Here is a 24233-nt window from a genome sequence, read left to right as displayed (position 1 = left end):
GATATCGGTACCGATACTATCGGATCGGTGCATCTCTAGTACAGACAACAATAAACTACAGTAAAATGCAATTAAAATAAAAGTAGTGTTATGAAACAATAAATCAAGGTGCCATATAAAACATGGTAAAATACTAAAAACAAGAACGTAAAACAAATAAAGCATACTTAATATGTTTATAAATAAGTATGTGTTTTGAATTTTTATAGTAGGTAGATCACTTGGACTTGGTCATTTTAAAAGTAGCTTGCATGCTGAAAAAGTGTGGGCACCCCTGGTTTACACCAATAAACACACCCCAAAATGTCATAAGATTAATTTATGTCAACATTAAAATCTCTTATCTAAATGATTCAAATTTAAATCAGGTAGACTTGAGTCCACAAAATGTGCTGCCCTGTCAAGTGATGGGCATTTCACGTGAGATATGAAGTCAGTTCTCATGAACTAAAATAAAATTAAGAGCAGTATAAACCACAGATCCCTGAGTATGTGTTCTGAAAAAGCAAGAAAGGTTTATTTACTGAAACTTCTGAAAAAGCAGGAGAGGTTTATTTACTGAAACAAATCTAAATAATAGTATGTTAGTGTGTGAAGTATTTCTAATATACTGTGTTAAGAGTGTGAAATCCTATGAATTAAGACTTAATCAATCAATGTTGAAGACATTATAGAGCTTAAATTAAGAGATTATTGAGAAATCTTATATTGAAAGTGAATTAACTTTAAATGATTAAGAATAAATTAATTAGTTACTGACTAAAAGTGAAGAGAATTGATGGTCAAAAGGTCAAGTTAACAGCTTAATGTTCGTGTGTCAAGTCATCACAAGAAGTGGAAGTCTGAACAGATGGTCAGGCCAGTAGAAGAAAAAAGAAGTTATCTGTAGAAGAAGAGGACGCTATCTAGAGAGAACAGGAACAAGATACCTTAAGTGAAGAGGCTCTCTCAGAAAAAGAGGAAGCTCTCTGCAGAAAAACAGGAAGACAGACCTAGTGGCAGTAAAAGATAATTTTAGCAATGACAGTAAAGTTGAACATGTGATCTGACGTTATAGAATAGTCCGTATCCAGGACTGTTGCTATGCAGAAATTACGCAATAAGCAGACAAATGTATAAAAAAGCTAAGCATTAACGATCGGGGCTGAAGCACTTGGAGAGTTTTTAAGGACAGTTCATTGATGCATTCAGTAACTAAAGGGAACTTGAAGATCCGAAGAGGAAAATAATTTTTCTCACCTCAGCTCGGACCTGAAAGCCAACTCAAATTTCCAAGATTGGATTTTATTGAATGCAGTATGAAATATTCTTCAAAAGCAACTGAGGGATGCTTGTCACCAGCTTCATCATTCAAGGATCCCCTTTGACAAGGGGTCTTCGAGAAGAGATGGTATGACACATACTAATAGCTGTCCTAAAATAAAATAAAATAATTAAAATCGCTTATAGCTATATATACTAGTAGGATGTTAGAACTCTTGACAACATTTTGAATTATTGGGATTTACTATTTATATTAAATTTGGTGTTTTTAAAGTCGTAATCAATACAATTTAGGAGAGTTTCCCCATTCTTGCTGCATTATGGGATTCTGAAGATGCCTTTGTATTTTTTGATTTTTCTCCTTTTTGTTTGATAGTTTTTGAACACACTTTAGATTTTAACTTTTTAATATTTTTAATTTTTCCAACTAAACTTAATTTTTTTACTTTTATTTTTATTTTTCCAACCAAACTTGATTTTTGATATTTCACTCCGGAGGATTCTGGGAACACGAGATAAACCCGAGATGCCGGCTGACGGCTCATCGAGTCCAGTAATGATCTTGGGTTTCTGAGTGTTCTCTGGGGTCTCGGAGCAGCAAAAGTCTTCCCCTGAACCTAATCACCTTATCTTACTTTGGCTCAACAGAGTGAAGATTAATATATTTCTATTTTTCCTCAACGGAGCTTATGGATTTATAATGTTCTGTTTTTACTCATCGGAGCTTTTGGATTTATAATGTTCTGTTTTTACACATCGGAGATTTACAGATTTATAATTCTTTGGTTCAGCTCATTGGAGCAAAGGAATTACAACACGATTGGACTGTTTCGCCCCTTGGACATCAACCAACAATCAACAGTAACACCTTTCAAGTAACAAGTGGACTTTTGACTACTGACTTGGCTATGTAATCGAATAATAACTATGGATTTCTGCTCTAACGCTGTTCCCCTGCAAATCATCAATTAAAGCAAAGCATAAAATGTAAGATTCTGGACTATCATTTCACCACTTCGTGTTCATGGATTTAAGAAGCTTGGTTCAATATTATAACTAAAGACAGAGGTTTTTAAAGGATTTCTCAGTTTTGATTATACACAACATCCTGTAATCTTATTCCTAGATTCTAAAAAGTACCAGATCGGTAACAATTGCAGTTCTACAACCGAGGGTGAGCGGCCGTAAATGCGTTTCCCCATGGGCAACGATCCAACCCCAGCTGCTAGGTTGGGTGAGACATGGGGTGAGATAAGGGTGTGACTTGCAAATGAAGGTCGTTAACAATCTGGGTGAGTCACCTTCAACACAGCCTTAAACAGAACTAACCTAAGGTCACTCTGGGTAATACTCAAGTGCTAGATTAGTCCGATATACATCTTAGAGGAGAGGCAACAGTGGGGTTTTAGCCATAACTCATGTGGTAACTTCACTGGGTAGAAAGACATGCCCTTATGACGTTTATCAGCACAGTTTTAGGGTGCATTCACACCTGATAGTCCGGTAGACTCGGTTCGGTTGGGGACCAATATTCATGACATTTTGTTTACATTTGAGCTGGTGACTTTGCATTCACACTGCACTGTGCAGTCGAGCCAACCTGTTGAACCAACCTATTCCCCCGCTCGCCTGTGGGGGCGCTGCACCAAGAACTACTGAAAGAAACAACACAAAAACCTCTGAAGACACTTCTTCTTCTTCTTCTGGAAATTAAAACAAAAACGGAGTGGTAGAGCTGGACAATAATTCAATATCGATAGATATATCTTGCGATATACTTTTATTCAATAACGATGATATGAGTTAAGCACATTTTCGATATTTCGATAGGATTACAGCGTTTTCTGTTTGGGTTGAAGCGGTCACTTCAGTTTCAGCCTGGACAGGTGTTCTACAGGTGTGCAGTGGAGAGCATCCTGTGCTCCAGCATCAACGTGTGGCATGGAGGCTGCACAGCTGCAGAAAGAAAAGCTTTGCAGAGAGTGGTGAAGGCTGTACAGAAATCTGTCAGAGTCAGCCTCCCCACCATCACAGACATCTACACCTCTAGATGCAGGAAGAGGGCTACCTGCATCATGAAGGACCCCACTCACCCAGCACACACACTTTTTGCCCCACTCCCCTCAGGAAGGAGGTTGAGGAGCATTAAGTGTCGAACCACTAAACTGAGGAACAGCTTCTACCCTGAGGCTGTTAGACTCATGAATCTCTAACTAGAATAATCACTGTGAAAAACCACATCATGTTGCTGCTGATCTGTTTCATGTTGCTGCTGATCTGTTTCAATGTTGATGTGTTCTTGCGTGCACATCCGCTCATACAGACTCATGTTCATGTTTGTGCTGATGTTCAATATTTTTATGAGTGCTTAGTGTATATTTAGTTGATGTTTTTCTTAGTTCATATCTTAGATGTTATTGCTGTTTTTCTTATACATTTTATTGTTGGATGTAACTGGGACCCTGTGTACATAATTTCACTCCACCACATGTACCACATGAGGTGCGAATGACAATAAAGAATCTCTGACTCTGACAAAAAAAAGCGCGATACAACTACGTAAGTGCGTGGTGACGTAATGTTACAAAGAGCTCAAGTCCAGAAGGTGTTAGTGGTAGCAGGCTAAGCTAGGCTAATCTCCAACGCGCGTTAAGTTTTCGCTTCAAAATGAGTGCCCATGATCGTCAGAATGTGACTGAACAAGCTTTCACAAGCGAAAAGAAAGCAGATGACATCACTGATAAGAGAGAAAAGACCAATTTGCCGGTTTGGAAATGGTTCGGCTTTCTAAGATCCAATAAGCTGCAGGTTTCAGTCAGTGTGCTGCAAAATGTGACGGAGAGTCGTTCTAACTAGCGGTTGGAGCATCTAACTTGTTCCATTTGACAGAATATGCTGAGTCACAAGATGAAGCACAATAAAAGTTTGAGCCAATGTGTCCCTGAAACACCCCCAGCGCTGCATGTTTTTTTTTTGTTTGTTTGTTTTTATCATTTATTCATTCATTTAAAATAAAAGAAATTCATGAGAAAAAAACAAAACATTGAATGAAAAGGTTGCAGAAAGAAGAAAAAAATTCTTATCTGCCCCTTATTTAAAAAATATAAAATAACTACAAACAAACAACAACCTTGACTGAACAATCTCCAAACTGAAAGCAAAAAACTTCAGGTATCCTTCACCTGGTACTAAACATCCCCAACAACTTTAACTATCATCTTTTTAAACATATAAACTTTAACTATCATCTTTTTAAACATATAAACGTTTTAGAAATGTTTATGGTGATATCAAGACAATTCCATAATCCTATTCCCTGAATTACAACACAGCTCCTTCAGACCAGTTCTAAATGGAGGTTTTACAAACATTTCCATTCTCTTAAGGTTATATTGTCTCTCCTTTTTTTATATTTATTTTTTACAAATTTTAATTGAATATTTGGGGCTAATATTTTTATGAGCTTTATACATGACTTGTAAAATACTATATTCAACCAAATCATAACATTTTAAAAATTTCAATTGATGAAATAATATATTTGTTGGGTGACCATAGCACTTCATACTACTAATAATTCTTACAGCTCTTTTTTGTAAAATAAAAATAGGATTTGTAATTGTTTTGCACACTTTTCCCCAAACTTCAATACAATAGATTAAATATGGAACAATCATTACATTATACAATATATACAAAGCTTTGTCATTCAAAAATTATTTTACTCTATACAGTAATGCAATTGATTGTTATTTTTAAGTATTTTACATGAGATTTCCATGTCAGCTTCTCATCAATAATGACACCCAAAAATTTTATTTCATTAACAACGCATTTCAATGCTGTCAATTGTAAAGTTGTTGTTTAAAGTTAAAACTATTAATATTGACAAAGTTGAGAATTTTATGTTTATTTGACAGTGATTTCAATTTTTTGAAGGCTAAATACAAATAAAAGGTGAACATTAATTTATTTGTATGGTTTGTAGTTTTTCTGAGGCTTTTATATTGTTTATATCGATATCGAATTATATCGTTATCGACCGAAATGAAGAAATATATCGTGATAAAAGTTTTGGCCATATCGTCCAGCCCTATGTTCAGTGGTTCATGATGTTTTTTGAGTGAGTGGGATGGAGGAGGATGACTCACAGTGGCGACCCCTGGAGTCAAAGTCAATGTTTCTTTAGTTATCATTTGCACCACATGTGGTACATGTGGTGGAACAAAACTGTGTACACAGGGTCCCAGTTACAGCCAACAAAAGTAAGAAATGTAAAAAAAAAAAAAACAGTAATAAGATATGAACTAAGAAACTAGCTAAACTAAGAATACACTAGTAGTAGGGATGCAACAAACGATTATTTCAACAAATGATTAATCTGCCGATTTCCCCCGATTAATCGATTAATCGGCCAAAAAATAAATGTTTGAATTTCCACCCCTTTATTCCAAAATTGAACATTTGACTGACATAGCAATTCACACAAAAAAACAGGTTGCTACTTGACTATTCTTTTAGTAAAATATTGAATAATAAAAAATAAAAGTTAGTCAAATAGCTTTAAAAAATAAATGTACACAAAAATATATACAAATGTATGCTTTATACATGCACAATATGTAGCTACTTTGTAAAATGTGTCCTTGAGGGAAGAGTAGGGCTGTAAACCAAACCGAGGTTCTTTTATGGCACCGACCTAACTGCGTCGGTCAGTGTATGGATTGAAACGTCACTCTTCTTTCGGTGTCAATTTTCGGTATTGGATGTAACGTGTCATGTGGTTTCAGCATGCAGGCAAAACACCAGACATATGACAAATAGACTACGTGTTTACACCCAGAGCTGTATAGAGCTGCCGTATAGCTGTATGTCTATGGTGCTGGTTACGCCCACAGACGGGGTTCACGTTTGCAGTGCATGTGTTGTTGAACGGCTTCAATTTAAGAGCGGAAAGTTGCTTCATGTTTGTCTTCAAGGGGGACTGCAGCTAGGGCTTTAACAGACTACTTGAGTAATCTACACATGGATTCCTAGGACATCTATCAAGTTTTTAAATTTCACGTCGAGTATTCGTGGTGATGTCATTAAGTCGCCCTTACGTTAATGCGTCACGTGATCCGCACCGAGAACGGGTTACAAAATGGATTCCTCCAAGCAGACGGATGGAGCGGAGCAGGCCCAGTCTCGGCAAACAGGTAGAACTGCATCAATAGTCTGGAAATATTTCACTAAAGATGAATCTTCTGGTTCAACTACCATAAGGAAACAGAAAATGAATCAACTTCCTGTTTGGAGCTTGTTGCAAACCAGTGTTACACCATATTCTGTGACCGTATTGTGACCGTAGGGGGTGGTGTTGCATGCACTGTCACAGGTCACAGAATATGGTGTAACACCGGGTCCAATGACCGAACCAGAACCAGCTTCCTCTGACCTTGTTTCACAAACAAAAAGCAAAAAATATAAATCTCTAAACCTATAAAAACCTATAAACATATTAACCTCTAAAACTAAACCTAATGCGCAACACTGCGGGCGGTGGTGAGGGGTGGTCGACCCCCCCACTGTTTTTAAGTTTCGTTTCTTACGTGCTGCACGTTTCTTTCAGTTTTGCAGCTTAATAATAATAATAACTAATAGTTTTTGGTTTTCCTGTGACTTATTTGCAGTATGATAAATGGTAGGAGCATAATATACGCTCCCAATGTTTTGTTGGTCTTTTTTTTGTTGTAAATAATGACTTTTTTCCGGTTTCATTTACTTATTTATTTTTGAATCTTTAGATCCTATGATGTCATCAAGTACTCGAGTTCTACTAGAGTTTTATTATGTTAATGTCGAGTTTAAAAATTATGTAGTCGTTCAACCCCTAACCGCAGCCTCCCCCCTCCTCTCAGCGTTCAAGTCAGCCTGTGAGTGTTGAACGGCCTGAGTCAACATTCCACGGCCGGACTCCTCGTCATCAAAGAACTCCAAGGACGGAGCTGTGTCGGATTTCAGCTGGGAAGTTTACGTTTGTTAATGTTACTGCAGCTTAACACATGCATCGCAGTGAGTTAACTATCCATGTAAAGCTAACTTTAAGATATTAGTGTGTAGCTTTATTTTATGGTTATGTAGCTAGCTAAAATCAAAAGCTAACTAAAGACTGACAGTAAAAGATAAAGCTTGTAAAAACGTGCTCATCCATTGGATCAGCTGGTTAAACAGTTCACGTAACGCTCACCGTTTGTTTATGTTCTCCTCACAGGAGCCTCTGACCCAGATGTGAGGAGGACAGAGGCAGACAAAAGAAAAGCGAGATGGGGGGGGCACTGCCTTTTTCTACAATGGAGGCTGCATGGTGGAGGTAAATAAGCTGTAAAAGATATTGTTGACCAGTTAAACATTTATCACTCAGCCTAGATAATAGTTTGTGAGCAATAATAACACAATCATGTTATTGTTGATATTTTGTTCTCATGTCAATGAGGGAGATGATCAGAGCCCTAAACCCCAGAGAACCCCAGAGAACCACAGAGAAGATTCAGGAAGAGACACAGAGGTACAGAAGTCTGCATCAACTCTACCTCAGTGAATCCAGTGACCTGCTAGTGGAATGTGAGGGACAATATGTCAGTGCTATCAATCTGACAACAAGGTATCTGTGTGTGCAACAATCATCATCTACAGCCTGAGAGCGTGAACATTTTCCACTGCTGGAGACCCCAACAGCCAGGAGCAGCTTGTTTGTGTCCAGAGAGCAGACATGTTGATGTTTCTGAATAAAAACTGCTAAGTGAAAAGGTCCTCAGTGTGTAGCAGTGAACATTAGACACTGACGTGTCACTGGTTTGCAACTGTTCTTTTGAACTGAAAATTATTTGTTTATTTTTATGTAAGAAAACTGCTTGGAATAGAAACTCCAAAGTAAAAAAACAAAACTCACAATTTGTACTGTAATGTGTAACGTAATTTTGTTCTTGTTAGAATTAATATTAATTACAAAATTGGTACAGAAAAAATAATCATCCAGGAACCGACACGCCTCATCCCCAAAATGCCTCCCGGGCGCTTTCAATAGCTGCCCACTGCACCACCTGGTGGTGGATGGGTTAAATGCAGAGACTAATTCCGCCATTGTATGGAAACATACAGTGCTGACATTGTGATGGCATTATTATTATTATTATACTGATGTTTTTAGAAAGGTACCCAGCCATAGGGAAGAGTGTAACCTGGATTAAAAGTGTGGATCATTGTAGTGAAGCCGTCGTCTTCAACCATCGACAGAGGCCTCATGTCAGTGACGATCATTTAAGGATCTTTCAGTCAAAGACAGCTGCTTACAGTGGTGTGTAGGGCTGCAACTAAAGATTATTTCAATAATCGATTATTTTTTCCCAAATTAAATCGATGAATCGGCAATAAAATAACAAATATTTTAATTTCCACCCCTTTATTCCAAAATTGAACATTTGACTGACAGAGCAATTCACACAAAGTCAGAGTCAGAGTTTCTTTATTGTCATTCGCACCTCATGTGGTACATGTGGTGGAGCGAAATTATGTACACAGGGTCCCAGTTACATCCAACAATAAAATGTATAAGAAAAACAGCAATAACATCTAAGATATGAACTAAGAAAAACATCAACTAAATATACACTAAGCACTCATAACATAAAACATTGAACATCAGCACAAACATGAACATGAGTCTGTGAGCAGATGTGCATGCATGAACAAAACATTTAAACAGATCAGCAGCAACATGAAACAGATCAGCAGCAACATGATATGGTTTTTCACAGTGATTATTCTAGTTAGAGATTCATGAGTCTAACAGCCTCAGGGTAGAAGCTGTTCCTCAGTCTAGTGGTTCTACACTTAATGCTCCTTAACCTCCTTCCTGAGGGGAGTGGGGCAAAAAGTGTGTGTGCTGGGTGGGTGGGGTCCTTCATGATGCAGGTGGCCCTCTTCCTGCATCTGGAGGTGTAGATGTCTGTGATGGTGGGGAGGCTGATTCCAACAGATTTCTGTGCAGCCTTCACCACTCTCTGCAAAGCTTTTCTTTCTGCAGCTGTGCAGCCTCCATGCCACACGATGCTGGAGCACAGGATGCTCTCCACTGCACACCTGTAGAAGGAGGTGAGGACTGAGCTTCCCAGACCAGCTCGTCTCAGCCGTCTGAGGAAGTAGAGTCTCTGATGAGCTTTCTTGATCAGGCTGGTGGTGTTGTTGCTCCAGCTGAGGTTGTCATTCATGTGTACACCCAAGTACTTGTAGCTGGAGACCACTTCCACCGCAGATCCTCTTATGTTCAGGGGGGTGTAGGTGTTTTTGTTCCTTCTGAAGTCCACAATCATCTCCTTTGTCTTCTTCACAAAAAACAGGTTGCTACTTAACTATTCTGTTAGTAAAATATTGAATAATAAAAAACAAGTTAGGGCAGCACGGTGGCGCAACTGGTAGAGCTGCTGCCTCTAAGCGAGCAGGTCCCTGGTTCAAACCCCGGTCCAGGGGCCTTTCTGGGTGGAGTTTGCATGTTCTCTCCGTGCATGCGTGGGTTTTCTCCGGGTACTCCGGTTTCCTCACACAGTCCAAAAACATGCATGTTAGGCTGATTGGTAACTCTAAATTGTCCCTAGGTGTGAGTGAGAGAGTGAATGTTTGTTTGTCTCGTTTGTCTCTATGTGGCCCTGTGATGGACTTGCGACCCGTCCAGGGTGTACCCCGCCCCTCGCACAGTGATTGCTGGACATGGGCACCAGCGACCCCGTGACCCAAAATGGAATAAGCGGGTAAAGAAAATGGATGAAAAAACAAGTTAGTCAAATAGCTTAAAAAGTAAGTTTACACAAAAATATAAACAAATGTATGTTTTATACCTGCACAATATGTAGCTACTTTGTAAAATGTGTCCTTGAGGGAAGAGTGTAACCTGGATTAAAAGTGTAGATTATTGTAGTGAAGCCTATCAAAAAAAGTTTAGTCTGGTCCTCTAGACATTCAAAAAACAAAACAAAACAAAAAGTAGTCTGAAGAAGTCTTTCGCATGAAAGACGAAACATTTCTACTTTTTTTGTTTTGTTTTGTGAATGTCCAGAGGACCAGACTAAACTTTTTTTTCTACCTGGATTATTGAGCATGCATCAGGATATTTTAGTGAAGCCGTCGTCTTCAACCATCGGCAGAGGCCTCATGTCGATGACAGTCATTTAAGGATGTTTCAGTGAAGACAGCTGCTGCTGTGGTGTCCATGATGTTTGTCCATCATGAAGGCTGTCATTGTTTGTTGTTGTTTTCTGGAATGAGACAGTAAATATGTATTATAGAATAATTTACAGCAACTCAAGAAACGCCTTGTTTCACTTACAGTGTTAGGTTCAGGCAAATAAGTAGCTAAAAGAGCAATTCAACACACACGTATAAAATACTTAATTACACACATTTGAGTAGATGTAATAAATTACTTTAATTCCTGTTTAAATGCAATTCATCCTGCCATACCTGCAGTGTCTTCAGACTTTGCCAGCAAATTAAAAGTTGAAGCTTAATCATTAAATTATTATCTTTGTGTTAATTTATTTATAAATCGCATTTAAACACTGTGTGTACAAATTAAATAAAATAAAAAGTAACACACACGTTCTCTATCACCGCCATTAATCAGAAAACAAACAAGCAGCAGCTTCAGCGACCAGAGAGTCTGACGTTACGTTTTCTCACTTGGAAACAGAACAAATGTCGGACATTGCAGAGACTTACCTGCCAACACATGACGAGTTGTATCAGCTGTTCAGCTCCTTCATCTTCCTCGTGACTCCCACATTTACATTTATCTCCATGGTTCTCCTGTGTTGTGTCGTCACTTTTCAAAGCTGCATGTTGCGCAGTTTTTATCTTTGTGAAGCGTCAAGTTCTCCCACTCTTTGGAGGACTTGGGTCGAACAGTTTTCTCTGCGTCGGTCATGTGTAAAATTTACTTAATTTCCTTTGGAAACACCACCTCTGCTCTGCTTCCGCCTCCTCCCTCGCTCTGTTCAACTCGCGCTGCAGAGTTTTGTTTTTTCCCAAACTTTATTCAGTCAGCACTGACAATGCACTGCAGCTGAAAAAAATGGCTCCGCAGCGCCGTGAAAGACGCATAATCGCGCGACACAACATATCGATAATGAAATTCGTTGCCAACACTTTTAGTCATTGATTTTTATTGATTTTCTCGATTCGTTGTTGCAGCCCTAACTAGTAGTACAAAAACAATACGCTGAACAGCAGCACAAGCACGAGTCTGTGAGAGCAGATGTGTACGAATGAACACAGCAGCATGAAATAAATCAGTAGCATAAGACGTGAAGAGCTGAAGAGGGAAAAGCCGAAAGAAGAAGGTTTGTGATGGTTTTAGCTAACAGACAAACTGCATATGCACAAATGGGCACAGATTGTCCCCTTCTTTTGGCAGCGTTTGATCATTAAGATCCACCACAATAGGACTATAGTGAAGCTGTTCATGTCATGTTGTGTATGTCAATATTTAAACATTTGACTTTCAGTATTTGTGCATCTACTACAAATTTACCATCAGTAGTGGCAGAGGTGACAGATTTTTTTTTCTTGTACACATTTATGCATTCAATGTCCAACAGCTGTGCTAACAGCCGGAAGTTTTACCCACTACTGCACTCGTGGTTTTTACTTGTAACTCTGACGTTGATTCTTCAGAAACTGACCGGAGCTCTCAGAGTCTGACCCATAAACACAGGGCAAATGTTACAAACAGTTTTGGGAGTGCTTTGATGGAAGAGTCATTTTCTGTCGCCTTCACACAAAAGCAATTTACAAGATGAAGAAAGGGGAGAGAGGAACCAAAGGTCAACCCACTGAACAAAAACTGAAGCTTCAGAGACAAAACTGAAAGGTGTGCCTGTTTGAACACAAAGATCCACGAGTCAAAAGCTCATGCACAACTTCATTCCCAATCATTGAACAAATTTTTTTTGTTTGTTTGTTTTGCTGTGATCATTCTGTAGAAAACCCTCATGGTCACAATGTTTCGTAGTAATTTCAACAGAACACAGGAAAGAAAGAAGCAGAAGTGGTAAAAGAAAGTCAGGATAGTGATGAGTAGAGCTGGGCGACATGGGTCAAAATTTATATCTCGATATTTTAAGATAAATTACAACATACGATATATATATATCTCAATATTTTTTCTTTCCATAAAGTAATAAAATATATTTTTGAGTCAAAGTTTTGACCCAATTGTCATACAGACACATTTATTAACAACAGCTGTAACTACAAAATAAATGCCTAAAAAAAAACTATTTAAATATATTAAATAGTTTTTTTTAGACATCTATTTACATATGTAGAGGGATTTGTGGTTGGATATCTATATTGTAAATTATTAGTTATGAGTTAAGCTCATAAGATATGCATTTATTATGCAAATAACCTCGTTATGTGGGCACCACCTCTTTCCAGAGGAAAAATCAGTCTCTAACCCTCAAATTAACTGTAACTGAAACGTGAATCCTTTTCTCGTCTTTAAAGGGCATAAAATCAGTTAATACACACAGATATGCCAAAATAATCACTTTTAATGAATTTTATACATTTTATTACAAAAATAATAATCTGATATCTGATGAAGATTATTCATAAAAATGAATACACAAATTAATAACAAATTTACTTTGTGTCAAAGGTTACTTAATTATTAAATTCAGTGTAACTTTTTATAAAAGGCAGAATCTTGGACTGGTTTGTTTGGGGTGTAGTTAAAACTGTGTCTAACTGGGCCTTCCTAAAAGCAGAGAAGAAACCCAAACAGGACTCCAGTCAGCCAGCAGGTGAAAAGGAGGAACCCAGACCCAGACCAGTGGTCATTCCATATGTTGAGGGAGTATCAGAGAAACTGAGACGTTTATTTTCTAAACATAACGTCCCAGTGGCTTTTAAACCCCAAAATACATTACGGCAAAGACTGGTTCATCCCAAAGATCCAGTCCCCCGGCACAAACAGAGCAATGTTGTGTATGCTGTTCAGTGTCAGGAGGGTGATCAGTCTTACATCGGGGAAACAAAACAACCACTGGCCAAAAGGATGGACCAGCACAGAAGATCAACATCATCAGGCCAGGACTCTGCGGTCTACACTCATCTCCAGGCCAGTGGTCACTCTTTCAGGGATGAAGATGTTCACATCCTGGATAGAGAGGAACGATGGTTTGAGAGGAGTAAAGGAGGCCATCTTTGTGAAAAGAAATTGTCCATCGTTAAACAGGGGTGGAGGCCTCCGGGTTCAACTGTCCCCCTCTTACAATGCTGTGATTGCTAGTATCACTCAGCCCTCTGTGAACAGTAAACAGCCATCAGTGTGCTAATGATCCATTGTTAGGCTGATGGTCCTTCTTGAGCATGTGATCAGCTGGTTTTGGTTGTCAGCAGCAAAACTGGTTGATCCACTCTGAGAAGGTGCTATTTAAGAGACTGAGCTGAATACAGCACCTCAGACTGAGGAAGTCTCTCGGATGAGAGACGAAACGTTTCTACATTTTTTTTGTTGATTTGCTTTGTTTTGTTTTTTTGAATGTCCAGAGGACCAGATTTAACTTTTTTAGATGTCTGAACTAATGTTTCATAATAAAAGTGTGTGTGTGTGTATGGGTGGGGTGGGGGGTCCCAAATGAACGTTTTCTGAATGTGGGGGGGACATGTCCCCTTCACATATAATGGTTGCTACGCCTATGCCAAGAATGGACATAAACTACATCTTATGCTTCCATGGAGGCGGCACTGTATTTGCTTTGGTGAACATTTGTACAGGACCACAGAATAAGATTATCCATCCATTATCTTTACCCAGTTAGGTAATGTCATTTAAAATGTTTGACTAAAACAATTAATTTTTTCCCTTCTCATCCTGAGATGATTTGAGTTTGAAAGTGGAATGAAGGTAGCGGGCGATATGCATTCCTTCAAGGCATTTAATTTAGACAATTCAATGGGAACAGTCTTGAAACACTAAGATTCTTCCATGCTTATCTACACCTGGAAAGCAGTAAACCCATTTACCAAACTTCAAACCTGCATAGAAACCCTGGTGATTAACATTAGAACGGACATGTTCAGAATAGGTTTATATTCATCATCTCTGGTCCTGACCTCCATGACTATTCAATAGGGCACAAAAAACACAGAGAAATCTAAAACCAGCCGTCAACGGTATCTAATGTCATGCAGCGCGCAGCCTCGATCTCAAATGAGTTGTAATTTGGTCCCAAAGGGGGCGGGGTAAAAAGTTGGGGATTGATTAGATTGACATGGACATTAACCAGTCAAACACAGGAAATTGCTCCAACTGGACCAATCAGTAGCTTCTGTTCTCCATGACGCTCCGAGTTGTGCTAGACTGACCGCTAGCTTAATGGATGCGCGCGCGCAGCGTAACCGCATTCAGCACGCCAGTTTACGTCCGAAATGTCGAATAGTTAACGATGTGTTTTCCATGGCTGATGGTCAACTATTTGCCTGACAAAGTTATTTACGTACACTGTTGAGCGCAGTTGCTAACAGAACCGTGGGCAAACAGGCGCAAAAACAGCGGAGTTTGAATTCCTAGCTCGCATACGAGCAGCGCTTCGCTGCAGGCAGACCTCGAAAAGTTGCCATGTTTTTGCACAGTCCTGAAATCCCGTCTGTAGGTGCAGACACCTTATCATTCCGGTTAGCTCCGCCGTTACATAACGTTTAAAGACCCGCAGCTACATGAGACACCTTGCCTCCGACTCACCCGGCTTCCTGTCCGGCAGGAAGCCGGTGCGAACCAGGTGGAGATGCTCGCCGGCCCAAACCAACCCTGAACCTGTGATCAGACAGGAGCATAAATCCGCAGTCACCGGCTGAAAGGACCGCAGATGAAACTCACCTTCTCCTGGCTCCGCTGAGGATGTGCCGAGCCTCCTGCTCCTCGCAGCGGGACTTTATATATCCACAGCGAGTAAAAATAGAGCGGCTCACCTTCCCGTCCTCGGCGCTGTTTACCGGACTGGCTCTAAGGTACACTCCACCAGGTTCCCTCACGGCGGCGGAGGTAATCAATATGGCTGACAGTGGCGAGGCGTGGTGAGCCGAGTCCTGCACACTCATCCCCCTCCCGTGACAATAACTGCGGAGGGGGTTACCAAACTTCATCACACCCAATAAGGAGCGGTTTCATGGCAGGACCCTCTGCTCAACATGTCAGCTTTGACTCTTATCTTGAGTAGTTCGCCCCTTGCTGCTTCAGCAAACAATCACGTGCAAACAAATGCGCATTTTCTTTCTCTGCAGGTCTCAGAGTGGAGATTTTTAGGGGGAACCCCCTGCAAGCTTGAAGTCGCACATGCGCACTACAGGCGGCTACAGTCCAAAGTTTTCTGCACTAAAAACAGTTATAATAAATGGCAGAGTTTTTTTACTCACCCCTTTTCAGTAGGCGCAAAACTAATAAAATTCAGGGTCCTAAGGGACGTTAGTGTATTCATCATTTTGGATATAACTGTGATCATACAAGAAGGGTTGCCAGATAGATTTATTCATTCATTCAACCTGTATTTATACAGGTTAGTCTCATTGAGTTACGAGGACTCATTTACAAGAGAGACCTGTTCCAGACAGAACATATAAAGTACAGACAACAATAACAGTAAACAATAACAGCAATAAACTACAGTTTAAGTTAAAATGAGTGTAGTATATAAAACAATAAATCAGGGTGCTGTAAAACAGGGTGAAATACTAAATACAAGAACATATTTGCTTTGATTTTTCTATTAACATTATCAGAAACCCCTTAAAGAAATTAGGGTGGGCAACATCAGTTCTTGATGCAAGGTGTCACTGGATACAGGATTTTAAATGTGTTATTTACCCCCTCCTTTTCTTAGCACATGTTCAATAAACACAACACACATCTTCAGGTGTGCAGTGGAGAGCATCCTGTGCTCCAGCATCAAGGTGTGGCATGGAGGCTGCACAGCTGCAGAAAGAAAAGCGTTGCAGAGAGTGGTGAAGGCTGCACAGAAGATGTTGGAGTCAGCCTCCCCACCATCACAGACATCTACACCTCCAGATGCAGGAAGAGGGCCACCTGCACCATGAAGGACCCCACTCACCCAGCACACACACTTTTTGCCCCACTCCCCTCAGGAAAGAGGTTGAAGAGCATTAAGTGCAGAACCACTAGACTGAGGAACAGCTTATACCCTGAGGCTGTTAGACACATAAATCCCTAACCAGGATAATCACTGTGAAAAAAATAACTGTAATGCCACTTTAATTGTTGATATGTGCTACTGACTAGCCATGTTGCTGATCTCATGCTGGTGATTTATTTCATGCTGCTGTGTCCATTCGTGCTCATCTGCTCACACAGACTCGTGTTCATGCTTCTCTTGTTCGGTGTATTGTTTCTGTACTATTAGCGTATTTCTTAGTTTATATCTTAGATCTTATTACTGTTTTTCTTTATATTTTATACTTTTGTTGGATGTAACTGGGACTCTGTGTACATAGTTTTGTTCCACCACATGTACCACATGTGGTATGAATGACAAATAAAGAAACTGACTTTGATTTTGACTTTAATCTTAGAATATCTTTACTCAGCACATATGACAGTTTAGGTCAAAATACTCTGAGTTTAACGCCACAGTACTACAGTTCATAATTTCTTATCTGGCAACCCGACTGACATGGAAGCTATAGCATTTTCCTGTAAACCACTCATTTTTTTGTTTATTACCCCCAATAAGCATTGAAAAAAAAAAACCCCACTAACATTTCAAGAGGTTGTTCTCCTGTAAATGGGACCTAAAGCTCAACAACAACTTGGGACTAAGGGTGCCGCTAAGGGGTGGTGTAGTGGGGTTAGGGGCAATGACCACCCCTAAAAAAAATCAATGCACCGCCCCACTGGCCTTAGTTTGCCAGACATTTTCATTATGAGACCCAAGCGTGTGCTTTATGTGCATTTTATATTTTCTCTAGCTTATTTGGGATTAATAGAACTGCATAAACTAAAAAAACAAACCTTGATTTTGATCAATTATGATTTAAAATATATAATAAAATATATAATTTATTTGAAATTAAATTACTTTATACAAAAAAATATATGTGATGTTCAAGTATAGGTGCGGAGGCATAATTGATTTAGTAAATACACTTTTTGACTTTATTCATATGTAGAAATGGTAGTTTTTCATTGGTTGCCTCAGGGCAACATTTTGCCGTTGGACCACTTTAGTTTGACCAGTTACATGCACTTGGATGGAGATAAGCAGAAACAGTTATCTCCTTTATATATATATATATATATATATATATATATATAGATAGATAGATAGATAGATAGATAGATAGATAGATAGATATTATCCACAACTACCCACAGGAAATGGATACAAAAACATTTTATGGCTGCAACAAGAAACCTGATTGAACAGTTCAGCTCATTCCTTCTGACAGGAGGAAGAGTGGACCAGAACCAGGTCTGAGGGTGTGTCCTCCCCCAGAAAAATTGGAATAAAAGATGCCATTTCCTGCATTTTGGTGTATTTTAACAGGTTGTTAGACATTTGAATAAACTGGTTAAAAACAGGTCTCTCTTGACGAGGCTCAAGGCTAAACCTGTATAAATAAAGGTTGAATTGAAATAACTAGTTTAGAGCGCAACAATTAACAAGCCTATGTATGAATGCACGTCCTTGACAGTCTGTCAGGTGTCAGGTGTCCATTCTCGGTTAATGAGGTAAATTTTCATTCAATCTTTATTTAGACGGGTTAATCACATTGAGCCTCGAGGACTCAATTACAAGAGAGACCTGATTTCAACAAATAAAGATGACAACAGTGGACAGCAACGGCAATAGACAGTTATAAAAAGGCATCCAGATTTTTTATTATAAACAAGACAATAAATATAAATAAAGAATAAATAAACTGTTGAAAAGTCTTGATCTAAAATATCTGCAGGACCAGATGAACTTCAATTCAATTAAATTTAGTTTATTTATATAGCACCAAATCACAACAAAGTTGTCTCAGGGCACTTTACAGAAACATTCACATACATAAAAGCCAATTAGTAAAGTTCTCTAAGGAATCCAGCAGACAAGTTGAATCTTGGCTTCGATGCAGTCTCCCATCCTGAACAAGCACAGTGGCAACAGTAGAAAGGAAAAACTTTTAAAAGGAAGAAACCTCCAGCAGAACCAGGCTCAGGACAAGCAGCCATCTGCTTTGACCGGCTGGTTTGAGAGGACAGGAAGGAGAGACAGACAAACATAGAATGGTAGGTCCAGGTATAAGTCCAGGTGTACCTGAAAGACAAAAAAACATGTTAAGCATAGAAAAAAATAATTACAAATACAACACAGGTTGAGCAGAATAAGTAAAGACAGCAGCAGAGTGAAATTTGTGGTCAGTTTGTCCTCCAGCAGTCTAAACCTATAGCAGCATAACAAAGGGACATCTCAGGAAACCCAAGCCGACCCTAACTATAGGATTTATTAAAAAGGAAAGTCGTAAGCCTAGTTTTAAAACTGGATATGTGTCAGCCTCACGGACAGAGATTGGAAGTTGGTTCCACAAGAGAGGAGCCTGATAACTGAAAGATCTGCCTCCCATTCTGTTTTTGTAAATTCTAGGAACCACAAGTAAACCTGCAGTCTGAGAGTGAAGTGCTCTGTTAGGAAAATATGGAACAATAAGATCTGTAATATAAGATGGAGCCAGGTTGTTGAGGGCTTAGTAGGTTAGAAGTAAGATTTTGAATTCTATTCTGGATTTGACAGGGAGCCAATGGAGAGAAGCTAAAACTGGAAAGATGTGATCTCTTCTACTAATTCCAGTTAAGACTCTGGCAGCAGCATTTTGGATCAACTGAAGACGTTTTAAAGAAGTATTTGGACATCCAGATAATAAACCATTGCAATAGTCCAGTCTAGATGTGACAGACGCATGAACCAGTTTTTCTGCATCATTTTTAGATTGTAATGATTGCGGTGTACCCAGAATGAAAGACCAGAACTGAACAGATACCAGGACTCAGATAATAGTTTAAAGTGTTTATTTACAGGTTGGTGATAAATAAAACATCAATGAGGGGAACGGGAACACCTGGAGAGAGAGCGATGATTTAGAGGGCTGTGGTTGAATAAGAATATATCTTGTTGAATTATTCTTACGGTGTGAAGCAGGAAAACAGAAGGTGAAGGTATTATGTCCAGATGGTGTCCAGTGGCACAAGGTGAAGCAACAAGTAGATTTAGGCAAGTGGTGGAAGGCATCCAGCAATTGTAGCTAGGCAGGAGGAGTCAGTTCATGTGGAACTCAGGCAGGGCAGGTACAGCAAGATCCAAACTCTGAGGAAGCGCAGAGGAAAAAACACTATTAGTTTTTACTAATATCACTGAATAACTGGCCAGAACACAACTACCGTTGGTAGGCAATGTCCCAGCGCCTGCAGAGTGGTTCCTGAATCTTCTTATACTCCTCCTGGGTGAAGAGCTGATCATCTGCAGCTGGAGCCAATTAGGAGTGTAGAGGAGAGAGAAAGGCAGGGTGCAGGGTAGGATCCTTACATAGATAAGATGTTTCTAATGTTAGTGATATTACGCAGGTGGAAGAAAGCAGTTCTAGTAACGTTTTTAATGTGGGGGGTAAAAGACATGTCCTGATCAAAAATAACACCAAGATTTTTAACATTAGAGCTGGAGGAGAGATTAATGCCATCTAAGGAGGGAGAAAGACTGAAAAATGAATTCCTAAGGTGCTCAGGTCCAAAAACCAAAGCCTCAGTCTTGTCTGTGTTCAACAGGAGAAAATTAAGGGTCATCCAGATTTTTATGTCTTTAAGACATGCTTGTAGTCTAAGTAGCTGATTGGATTAATTGGGCTTAATGGACAAATATAATTGTGTGTCCTCAGCATCCATCCATCCATCCATTATCTTTACCTGTTTGTTCCATTTTGGGTCACGGGGGTCGCTGGTGCCCATGTCCAGCAATCACTGTGCGAGGGGCGGGGTACACCCTGGATGGGTCGCAAGTCCATCACAGGGCCACATAGAGACAAACAACCATTCACTCTCTCACTCACACCTAGGGACAATTTAGAGTTACCAATCAGCCTAACATGCATGTTTTTGGTCTGTGGGAGGAAACCGGAGTACCCGGAGAAAACCCACGCATGCACGGAGAGAACATGCAAACTCCACCCAGAAAGGCCCCTGGACCGGGGTTTGAACCAAGGACCTGCTCGCTGAGAGGCAGCAGCTCTACCAGTTGCGCCACCTTGCTGCCCGTGTCATCAGCATAACAATGGAAATTTATCCCATGCTGTTTAATAATTTTAACTAATGGAAGCATATATAAAGTAAAGAGTATTGGCCCAAGCACTGAGCCCTGAGGAACTCCATGACTAACTTTGGTGTATGAAGAAGATTTATTATTTACATTTACAACCTGGAATCTATCAGATAGATATGATTTAAACCATTTTAGAGCCGTTCCTGTAATCCCAATATCATATTCAAGCCTCTGTAGTAAAATATTGTGATCACCTGTATCAAATGCAGCACTGAGGTCTAACAGGACCAGTATAGACACAAGTCCATTGTCTGAGGCCATGAGAATATCATTAGTGACTTTTACTAGTGCTGTTTCTGTGCTATGATGAGCTCTAAACCCTGACTGAAACTCTTCAAACAGATTATTTCTTTGTAGATGTTCACTCAACTGACCTGCAACTATTTTCTCTAGAATTTTTGAGATGAAAGTTAGATTAGATATAGGTCTATAGTTGGCCAGAATTTCTGAATCAAGATCAGACTTCTTAAGTAAAGGTTTAATTACAGCAACCTTAAAGTTCTGTGGTACATAACCATCCATTAAAGACAAATTAAGTAGATCAAAAATGTGGACATTAATTAGTGGAAATACCTCTTTAAACAGTCTGGTTGGGATGGGATCTAGCAGACATGTGGATGGTTTGGATGAGGTTATTATTTTTGACAATTCAGAGCTCAACAGGACAAAAACTGTCCAAACATAAATCAGGCTCTAGTGAAATATTTAAAGTTGTCTCATTTGACAGGGGACTAGAGATAGTAGAAGGAAGGATGGTTTGAATTTTCTCTCTAATTGAAATAATTTTATTTATAAAGAATCTCATGAAGTCATCACTACTTATAGTTGTAGGGACACATGGTTCAACAGAAATGGGACTTTTAATTAGTCTAGCAATAGTACTAAACAGAAACCTAGGGTTATTTTTATTCTCCTCTATTAAAGATGAGTAATATAAAGTTCTAGCGTTACGGAGAGCTTTTTTATATGTTAGCAGACTATCTTTCCAAGATAAATAAAATTCTTCAACATTAGTAGAGCGCCATTTTCTCTCCTGGTTTCTAGATGCCTGCTTTAAAGTACGTAACTCAGAATTGAACCAAGGAGCCAGTTTCCTCTGATTGATTACTTTCTTTTTCAGTGGAGCAATTTTATCAAGTGAAGTTTGCATTGAAGTTGTAAGATGATCAAGTAGATGATCTAAGTCACTGTTCTCTGATGCATTACTCTGCAAGACAGAGGAAACATTGATGGAAGAGATTGTTTAAATTTGGTTACAGCATTTTCTGATAATCACCTGCTGAGATGAAATTTACTCTCAGTGACTGTGTAGTCATTTAATGTAAACTCAAAGGTTATTAAAAAATGGTCGGACAGAATAGGATTTTGAGGAACTCTTACCAAGTCCTTAATCTCTATACTATAGGTCAGAACTAAATCAAGAGTGTGATGATAAGAATGAGTAGATGTGCGGACGTTTTGGGTAAAACCAAATAAGTCTATTAAATTATTAAAGGCTATGCTTAATCTATCACTCTCAACATCTACATGAATATTGAAATCACCCATTATGATGATTTTATCAGTATTTAATAATAAGTCAGTTAATAATTCTGAGAATTCAGACAAAAACTGAGAGTAAGCGCCTGGTGGACGATATTTAACAACTAGGAAAAGTGGCTTTTCTGATTTCCATTTTAGATGAGAAAGACTGAGGGACAGCGATTCAAAAGAATCATAACTAATAACTGGTTTGGCATTAATCAATAATCCTGACTTTAAAATAGAAGCTACTCCTCCACCTTGGCCTGTTGTTCTAGGAACATGATAATTTAAATAATTAACAGGAGTGGATTCATTTATACTAACAAAATCCTCCTGTTGTAGCCAAGTTTCTGTCAGACTGAATAAATCAATATGATGATCAGTTATCAGTTCATTAACTAACAGGGATTTAGAGGAAAGAGATCTAATGTTCAATAATCCACATTTAATGATTATGAACTTCTACCTTATTTCTTAATGCTGGCCGCTTATATCATTGCCGTCCCTGTGACCCACATCTTCAATCTCTCCATAATCCAAAACTGCATCCTAGACACTTGGAAAACAGCCTTTGTTCTTCCTTTGCTGAAGGGAGGTGACCCCACCTCACTGAACAACTATCAACCAATCTCTAAACTCTGCATTTTAGCCAAGGTCCTAGAAAAAGATAAACGCTCAAATCAAAAAGTATTTGGACTCATTTAACATCTTACCTCCACATCAATCTGGTTTCAGGAAACAACACAGCACAACCACTGCTTCACTGAAGGTTTTTAACGACATTGTTGAAGCACTGGATGCTAAAAATTATTGTGCTGCACTTTTCTTAGACCTGTCTAAAGCTTTTGACACTGTGGATCATAACATCTTGTGTCAGAAGCTCTCAGAAATTGGTTTCTCATATCGTACCATTGGTTGGTTCTCTAACTGTCTTTCAGATCGGAGGCAATGTGTTCAAAATAATGGTCTTACTGCAGTTATCTAACAGTCAGTAATGGTGTACCACAAGGCTCAGTCTTAGGTTCCACCCTCTTTACAATCTACATAGGCAATGTAGGTCAAATCATCTCTGATGCATCCTTACATTTCTATGCTGATTACACAGTTGTTTATTGTCGAGCTAAAACAGTTGATAAGGCTCTCCAGCTTTTGCAATCCACCTTCGACATCATTGACATCATCCAGGCAGATTAATTCCGTCTCAAACTTGACCTAAATGCCGATAAAAACAAAGGGATGCTTTTTACAAAAAGGAAGTCGGTCCCAGCAGTCCTTCCTCTGATTTTATCCTCAAATGGTATCCCTATTGAGTTTGTCGATTCCTATAAATATTTGGGTATCTTGGTCGACTCACATCTCTCTTTTAAGTTTCACGTGGAAAACCTAGTAAGGAAACTGAAAGTTAAGTTGGGTTTCTTTTTCAGAAATAGATCCTGTTTAACTCTGAATGCTAGTAAACGCTTTGTAATTGTGACTTTCCTTCCCTCCATTGACTACGGTGACATTATCTACATGAACGCTCCTACAAGCACCCTGCAGATGTTGGATGTTGCCTATCACACTGCATTAAGATTCATAACCAGCTGTAACTACTGTACCCATCATTGCACCCTGTATTCACTGGTTAACTGGACATCATTAACTTCACGCAGACTCTTACGTTGGTACATTTTCATCTTTAAATCACTTCTCGGTTGCTGTCTTCATACATCTTCTCCCACATGTCTCTGCGCGAGTGCAGCTACAGCGTGCGCTCTCAGGACATTATTACCTGCAGTGTTCCCTCAGTGAAGTCAGTGTTGTCATCATTCTTTGTTAAGAAACCAGGTCTCTCTTGAAAATGAGTTCTTGAGGCTCAATGGGGTTAACCTGTCTAAATAAAGGTTGAATGAAAAATAAAGTTCACTTACCTTTTTGTATTCCCGTCTCTGTCTTTACTGAATCAGTCTGCTTACTTGGGGGTCGACGGTGATACAAACCTGAGAAGGGAGAGATGAAGAGCAAGGTTCAGTCAGCAGACAGGCTGGATGGAATAAAACCTGG

Source organism: Nematolebias whitei, chromosome 13 (genome assembly GCF_014905685.2).
Source record: "Nematolebias whitei isolate Nwh7 chromosome 13, NemWhi1, whole genome shotgun sequence".
NCBI classification, from domain to species: Eukaryota; Metazoa; Chordata; class Actinopteri; order Cyprinodontiformes; family Rivulidae; genus Nematolebias; species Nematolebias whitei.
Note: the sequence above shows the minus strand (reverse complement) of the source record.